The sequence below is a fragment of the Rutidosis leptorrhynchoides genome, chromosome 7, assembly GCF_046630445.1.
Source record: "Rutidosis leptorrhynchoides isolate AG116_Rl617_1_P2 chromosome 7, CSIRO_AGI_Rlap_v1, whole genome shotgun sequence".
NCBI classification, from domain to species: domain Eukaryota; kingdom Viridiplantae; phylum Streptophyta; class Magnoliopsida; order Asterales; family Asteraceae; genus Rutidosis; species Rutidosis leptorrhynchoides.
Genome location: NC_092339.1, coordinates 62,459,234 through 62,468,319, shown reverse-complemented (window position 1 = coordinate 62,468,319; position 9,086 = coordinate 62,459,234). Strand labels below are relative to the sequence as shown.

Here is a 9,086-nt window from a genome sequence, read left to right as displayed (position 1 = left end):
TATGACTAGAATCGGCTCTAGCTGCTTTAGATGATCTAACGATATCTTTTTCTTGGTGCCACTCATGTGAGTGGGAAGCAGTGTTATCAATAATTTTATAAGCATCAGTTTCGGTTTTCTTCATAATAGAACCACCAGCTGCTATATCGATGTCTTTCCTTGTAGTGATGTCACATCCTTGGTAGAATATTTGTACTATTTGACAGGTGTCTAAACCATGTTGCGGACATCCTCTCAATAACTTTCCAAATCTGGTCCATGCCTCATATAGAGTTTCATTTGGTTTCTGTGTGAACGTAAAAATTTCTCCTTGAAGTCTTACGACTTTAGATGCCGGAAAGAATTGTTTAAGAAAATTTTCAACTAAAACGTCCCATGTATCAATCGCCCCTTCAGGTAACGATTCCAACCAATCTTTGGCTTCTCCCTTTAAAGTCCAGGGAAATAACATGAGATATATCTGTTCATCCTCAACTTCTCTTATTTTAAATAGTGTGCAGATCCTATTAAAGGTACGAAGATGTTCATTTGGATCTTTCTTCAGCGCACCACTAAATTGGCATTGATTAGTCACCATGTGTAGAATTTGTCCTTTGATTTCATAATCTGGCGCATTAATGTCAGGATGAGTAATTGCGTGACCTTGGCCAGTGCGTTTAGCTCTCATTCGGTCTTCCATACTTAAAGGTTCCAGATTTTCCATGATTGAATTTGTTAAATCTGAATCACTAGAGGATTCTGATTTAATGGTTCGTTCCTCAACAATCTCTGTTTGAATGATTGGTGGTTCCGGAGGAAAAATTAATGGTTCAGGATCTATGAATCGTCCCTGAATATTCTCCGGATTCTCAATTGTGAGGTCGGGTTCAAAAAATGGATTATCAAAAATTTGAATTGGAGTACTTGGTCGACTGGATGACGATTCTAAAGGAAAATCAACGGCGGTAATGTTAGCTAGATGTCTTGATCTGGTTACAGGTGGTGAACGTACAAAAGGTGGTGAACGTCTTGCTCGGTGTATTCACTGAATATCCTATTAGTTTTTAAAAGGAAAGAAAAATTATATAAGTTATCCAATTAATAGACTTTTCTGATTTTGCCCACATTTCGAATAGCCAAAAGATACAGCAGATGGGCAGGATTCGTTTGGTCTCAATATAATTGAGTACTGTTTGGCTCCAATAACCCGGTCCACGTACAAATCCAACTATTACTACGAACCAGAAAATTTTGATGTCTATCAATTTAACCACTTAAAATAAATTTTCGTAATTTTAAGAAGTTTAGATAAGAAATAGAATAAAAATCTATGTCCTAAAAACTAGAATGGCGAGAAATGAGAAAGAAAAAGAGCGCGTCGAAAAAGGTCGAAAAAGAAAAGGGTTGAAAAATAAAAGGCGTCGAAAAAGAAAAAAAATGACTATAAAACTTTAAAACACTCGACTAACCCAACCTTATTACTATCACTAACTTAAAATTAAAATTGCAAATTGAGATTACTAATTGGAGTGATAATTGATACATAGGTAAAAGGCGTCGAAAAATAAAAATAAGAAAATAGCGCGTTGAAACTTAAAAACGAACTAAAAACTAAGAATTAAAAGTTGCGTCGCAAAATTCTAAAGCACCTAGATCTTAGTCTAAAGAGAAAGCACTTAAGGGATTTTACGGCAAAGCCTAAAAATCTAGAAATAAAAATAAGCTACGGCAAAAACTAAGTTTAAAACTAAGTACGAGCGAAAAATACAAAAATTACGCTAAAAACAATTAAAAAGGGACAAAATATAAAAATATACTAAAAGTTGTAAAAATTACAATTTTTATAAAAATATTATTTTTATATTATTTATTTTATAAAACTATTAATTTTAAAATTTAATTAAACTAATTAAACTAAATATATAAAATAATTAAAACTAAACTAAATTAACTAATTAAAAATTAAAAACCTAATTAGGGTTTTAATTTAATTATAATAAATTATACCCCGTAATTAATGCTGATTAGGGTTGCTGGACACGCGTGTCAGGGTGGCTCCGCGAGTCGCGGTGCCACGTAACAGAAAACTCCGCAAGTCACGGTGATTGAATTTTCAAATGAGGTGCAGGCCAAAATCGTTCGGTTTTTAATATTTTTTTTTATTTATATTTTTTATTTTTCTGTTTTAATATTTATATAAAATATTTATATTAATTAAATAAAAACTTATGTTTTAAAAACTAAAATAAAAATAGAAATACTTTATAATTTTATAAAAATCTTAAAAATATATATATATTTTTTTTGGTGTATTTTTTTATGTTTTAAATAAAAACAAAATATTTAAATAAAACTTATATTTTTATAAAATAAAAATAAAGAAACTTTATAAAACTTAAATATTTAACAAACTCTTAAAAATATATAAATTTTTTGTTTTTCTTTTTATATTTTTGAATTTTTAAAACGTATTTTTACAAAAGAGTATTTTTTTTTTATAAAAGTAAACTAATTTTTTTTTTTTATATTTAGCGTTGCGCTTTCGGCTTTTAAGCTAGATTTTGTTCCCCGGCAGCGGCGCCAAAAATACTTGATGTTATGCGAGGTGTATATAAAATAGCTTTATTTTTACAACGAAAAACTATTAAATACGATACAATTTTACACAAGATATTTATTTATTTATAGAATGAATATACTTAAACCTTGCTACAATACTTATAGGTAGTGTACCTAATCGTACAGTAGTGTAGTTTTTAATAAGTCCGGTTCGTTCTACATGGAAAATCTTTAAATAAATCTTAACGCTATATTAGTTTTAATTTATAAAAATACAAATATATATAAGTAATATTATTATTATAAAAAGGGGGTTTTTACCGTTTAATGACCGGTTTGTCGATTTTAAAACTTAGTCGCAGTTAAAACCTAATGTAAAATATTAAAAATAAATATAACTTAATTTAAAACGTAAAGTAAATAACGATAAGGAAATTGCGATAAATAAAAGTGCGATAAAATAAAATTGCGATAATTAAAAAGTAAAATAATTAAAAGTGCAATTAAATACAATGATAATAAATAAAAGTGCGATAATTAGAAGTGCAATTAAATGTAAAATAAAGGAAATTAAATATGAAATAAAAGAATTATGCTTATTTAAACTTCCGTAATCATGATGTTTGACGTGTTGATTTTAGTTTTATGCCCATAGGTTAATTGTCCTTTGTCCTGGAATATTTAATATGTCCGTCTGGTTTTTGTCCATAACAGTCCATCAGTCATAAATATAAAGTGCGAGTATCCTCGTCAAATTATCCTTATACCCGAAGTCAAATATTTCAATTAATTGGGGACTTAAACTGTAACAAGGTTTTAATACTTTGTTTAATAATTACACCAGGATATCGACTGTGTGTAACCCAAGGTTTTAATACTTTGTTATCAAGTGTCCTTGTACATAATTTCACCCCTGTTTTAATAATTCCATAGACTATTAATCCATTCCCGTGTCCGGTTAAATGAACTATTATTCGTACATATAAATTCCCCGCCCATCGTGTCCGATCGAGTGTATATGGTTATTTATAGGAACGTCCAATTGTAAATCTTTATATTAAAATTAACAAACTATCATTTAGTTAAACAAATATAAAGCCCATTAATAGCCCATAGTCTAATTTCCACAAGTGTCGTTCTTTTGTCCAAACCCCAATTATGGTACAAAGCCCAATTACCTAATTTTAATATTTTTAGCCCAACATCATGATTACTTCGGATTAAATAAGCATAATAATAACTTAGCTACGAGACATTAAATTAAAAAGGTTGAACATAACTTACAATGATTAAAAATAGCGTAGCGTTACACGGACAGAATTTCGACTTACACCCTTACAACATTCGCTAACATACCCTTATTATTAGAATTTAAAATTAAAATTAAAATTAAAATATAAATATATATATATACGTTTACATATATAGAGAGAGATGATATATGGATATTTAAAACGATCAAAATGCGTTTCCTTTTATAGGCAGATTTGGTTTTGAGTGCTCCGCGAGTCGCGGTGAATTTACTCTTCAAACTCCGCGAGTCGCGGTGTTTGAATTTCCAGCTCACTCCAATTTGGATCTTAGCTTTGCCAACGGATTTTAATAATATAAATATATAATTTATATAATTAATTATATATTATATTATATTTATATACATAATTAATTTGTAACTTTCAGTCCGTTGCGTCGAGCGTTGAGAGTTGACTCATGTCCCGGTTCCGGATTTTCGAACGTCCTTGCGTACAATTTAATATCTTGTACTTTGCGTTTTGAATCTTGTACTCTTGTAATTTCGAGATGTTTCTTATCAATAATTGGAACCACTTTGATTGTATTTTGTACTTTTGAGCTTTTTGGTCATTTGCGTCTTCAATTCGTTGAATCTGTCTTTTGTCTTCACCTTTTATTATTTAAACGAATATTACTTGTAAATAGGGCAACTTTAACTAAAAGCTTGTCTTTCTTGAGGGATAATGCTATGAAATATATGTTCGTTTTTAGCATTATCAATATGATATGTCAAAACATTGTATACATGTCTATGGTATCCCAAGATTACATAATATATGTTAGAATACATGTATAATACAATATAAGTTAGTTAAGTTATGATTTGTATAGATTTGTTACAAATTTCACGTAGCTACAACAAGTAAAAATATCCAATTTTGTTTTACCCATAACTTCTTCGTTTTAAATCCGTTTTGAGTGATTCAAGTTGCTATGGTTTCATATTAAACTGAAATTTATGAATCTAAATAGAAAAAGTATAAGTTTATAGTCAGAAATATAAGTTACAAGTCGTGTTTGTAAGAGGTAGTCATTTCAGTAGAAAAAACGACGTCTTGATGACCATTTTGAAAAACATACTTCCACTTTGAGTTTAACCATGATTTTTGGATATAGTTTCATGTTCATAAGAAAAATCATTTTCCCAGAACAACAACTTTTAAATCAAAGGTTATCATAGTTTTTAATTATCTAACCCAAAACAGCCCCCGGTTTCACTACGACGACGTATGTCCGGTTTTACGGTGTTATTCGTGTTTCCAGGTTTTAAATCATTAAGTTAGCATATCATATAGATATAGAACATGTGTTTAGTTGATTTTAAAAGTCAAGTTAGAAGGATTAACTTTGTTTGCGAACAAGTTTAGAATTAACTAAACTATGTTCTAGTGATTACAAGTTATAATCTTCGAATAAGATAGTTTTATATATATGAATCGAATGATGTTATGAACATCATTACTACCTAAAGTTTAGTAGGTAAACCTACTGGAAGTGACAAGAAATGATCTAGCTTCAAAGGATCTTGGATGGCTTGAAAGTTCTTGAAGTAGAATCATGACACGAAAACAAGTTCAAGTAAGATTTCTACTCGAATTAAGATTGTTATAGTTATAGAAATTGAATCAAAGTTTGAATATGAATTATACCTTGAATTAGAATGATAATCTACTGTAAATAGCAGAGGTTTCTTGATCTTAAATGATTACTTGGAATGGATTAGAAAGCTTGGAAGTAAACTTGTAAACTTTAAAGTGTTTATGAAGTGTTCTTGAGTAGTTGTTTTGTATGTTGATCTAGGTTAACTAGATTGAGCTAGATTGAGCTAGATTATGAAGAAATTGATGAAGAACACTTAGAACAATAAGAGAGGAATTGAGAGAGAGAGTAATTTGATGCATAAAAGTTAGAATGAAAATGTGTTTATGGTTGGTGAAGAAAAACGTGATCCTACCCTTGAATATAAGGTTCCATTAGTTTGTATTTTTGTTAGATATTTCATGCTAGTTGCGAAATGATGGTTCCCACATGTTTAGGTGACTCATTAAGGCTGCTAAAAGCTGATCATTAAAGTGTATATACCAATAATATATACATTTAGAAGTTGTGTATTGTACGAATACGAATATGGATTGAATACGAGTAAATAGCGTACTGTAGCAAATAGTGTGTACTGTAGCAAATAGTATTTTACTGTAGCAAATAGTATTTTACTGTAGCGAATAGTATTTTACTGTAGCAAATAGTGTTTTACTGTAGCAAATACTGTTTTAGTTGTACATCTTTGATTTAATTGTATTTCTTCTTATATATATATAAAATAAAAACTTGCATCTTAAAAAATAAAACGATTATATAATTATCACAAGTTATGACGTTCGTGAATCATCAGGCAAACGGGGTGGTCAATTGTCTACATAAACTCTTTTCAATTAATCAAGTCTTAACAAGTTTGATTGCTTAATATGTTGGAAACATTTATTCATGTAAATCTTAATCTCGTATAATATATAATTATGGAAAAATTCGGGTCGCTACATATGAATCATGCTTCGTTCAATCAGTTAGACATATTACAAAAACTTGTATGTGTAATCCCGCGAAGTTGCGGGTTATAAACTAGTTGATTTTATAAATGAAAATACGTCGTATGATTTTTATAGGTAATTTGCTAACGACTACTCTAAGGGCCGACGCTAAAATTAGGGATGACAATGGCCACCCCATTTGATGGATATTTACCCACTTCATGATGGATATGAATGGATATAGATACGGATATGAATGAATCTAAATGGATATGAATATGAACATGGATGAAAATTTCATCTATCATATATCCATTACCACTCGAAATACATATATGAATACATAAATATAGATATATGCTTACATATTACTATTACAAGTTCATTTATCGTTAAATTTACATGTTGCTTTCAACCATATAATGAAATAACAATAATTTATTACAATAAAACATGTATATCTAATGAAATTAATTTACAAATTCCATATTAATTTGTTATAATCTATGTTATATAGTAAATTTACCATGGTATAGGTTCAACAAAGATTGGACATTCTTATAGATAGATTTTAATTATGTCATGTTATATTTATTTTTGCTATACTACTTTTTTATTTTAATCGCATATTAGAAAATATTATAACATGTTTTAATATCCGTTGGATATCCTTTAACTCGCTTAATCCACTTGTTATAGGGATGTCAACGGATGTCCAATCAATCGGATATCCATTCGATCCAATTCATTTATATGGATATAGAGGATCTAAATGGATGATAAACGAATATGGATTTGGAAATGAATAATGTAAAAAATTAGTGGATCGGATGTGAATGACAATTTATCATCCACAGATATATCCATTTATCACCGAAACACATATATACATATAAATATATACATATTTACATAAATATATGCATATACATTATATATCATTATACATATACACTATAAACTATTAAAATGTTATCGAAAATATAGATTGTGAAGATACAACTATATATATAATATTAAATTCATATATCTTACATATATTACATATCTTTGTTGAAAATGCATTGATAGTTTTGTTTTAGAAAAACTTCAAGTCCAATGAATATCCGATAACACGCTTAATCTAACGGATACGGATATGGATGCATGGATCATATTTAAATGGATATGGATATGTTTGTTGTTAGGCCAAACCAACCACTTATTGTTATACAACTCATTTTACATCTTTTAGTAGTTTGATCACACTGCTAACTAAAGGGATCAATCGCTAAATTTCATGTGTAAGAAAGTAAACATTATAAGTAAACCATAGAAACATCAAATTGGTGATTCTGAAAGAGATATACAATCTCGGTACACTAATATGTACTCTTTGAGGGATTGTTAAATCTATCAAATACCATATTAATTCAATAAACACAACAATTAAAAACATTTGTTTTGAAATCATAGAAAGAAAAATAAATAATTTCATATGTAAATGAGCACAAATCATACCATTTATCATCAAACGTAACACTTATTACCTTCGAGAGCTTTTATAATGCCATCAATGATTTGGGTTCACGAAGGGGTTATCTTATCTCCTGGAATATTAACAACAATAACATACTTTTTATCGAGTTTTTAGATTGATGCATTACACCTATCAAAACATACAACTGTAAATCATAAATTAAAATTTAAAGCCCTATATTATTATTTTTTTTAAAAATAAAAAATCCAGCTATCTTTATACAAATGAAGCGGTAATCAAAATATTATAACTATAAAGTAAAATACAATTAAAATACAATGAATCATTAAATTAGGATCTTTTATACATAGATTAATTACATATCAAATCGGATCGTTTGATAGTTTCTGATTGAAACGAATTTAAAGATATGTACACACTTAAATCTATTTGTTAGAGTAAGATAGATGAATCATAACACAGATTATATAACAAAGGAAATAAGATTTGATTACCTGATTTTATTTACTTGGAATGGAATAGAAGCTTGGAAGTAAACTTGTAAACTTTAAAGTGTTTATGAAGTGTTCTTGAGTAGTTGTTTTGTATGTTGATCTAGGTTAACTAGATTGAGCTAGATTATGAAAAAAATGATGAAGAACACTTAGAACAATAAGAGAGGAATTGAGAGAGAGAGTAATTTGATGCATAAAAGTTAGAATGAAAATGTGTTTATGGTTGGTGAAGAAAAACGTGATCCTACCCTTGAATATAAGGTTCCATTAGTTTGTATTTTTGTTAGATATTTCATGCTAGTTGCGAAATGATGGTTCCCACATGTTTAGGTGACTCATTAAGGCTGCTAAAAGCTGATCATTAAAGTGTATATACCAATAATATATACATTTAGAAGTTGTGTATTGTACGAATACGAATACGGATTGAATACGAGTAAATAGTGTACTGTAGCAAACAGTGTGTACTGTAGCAAATAGTATTTTACTGTAGCAAATAGTATTTTACTGTGGCAAATAGTATTTTACTGTAGCGAATAGTATTTTACTGTAGCAAATAGTGTTTTACTGTAGCAAATACTGTTTTTGTTGTACATCTTTGATTTAATTGTATTTCTTCTTATATATATATAAAATAAAAACTTGCATCTTAAAAAATAAAACGATTATATAATTATCACAAGTTATGACGTTCGTGAATCATCAGGCAAACGGGGTGGTCAATTGTCTACATAAACTCTTTTCAATTAATCA

General features: G+C 28.8%; 1 non-coding gene across 1 annotated transcript; it reads left to right on the top strand.

The window, feature by feature from the left end:
* The first annotated feature begins 212 nt into the window (after nucleotides 1-212).
* Nucleotides 213-319, top strand: LOC139860609 (small nucleolar RNA R71). The gene has a single exon (XR_011763238.1). It is a non-coding gene; the product is annotated as a small nucleolar RNA R71 (small nucleolar RNA).
* Nucleotides 320-9,086: the final 8,767 nt, after the last annotated feature.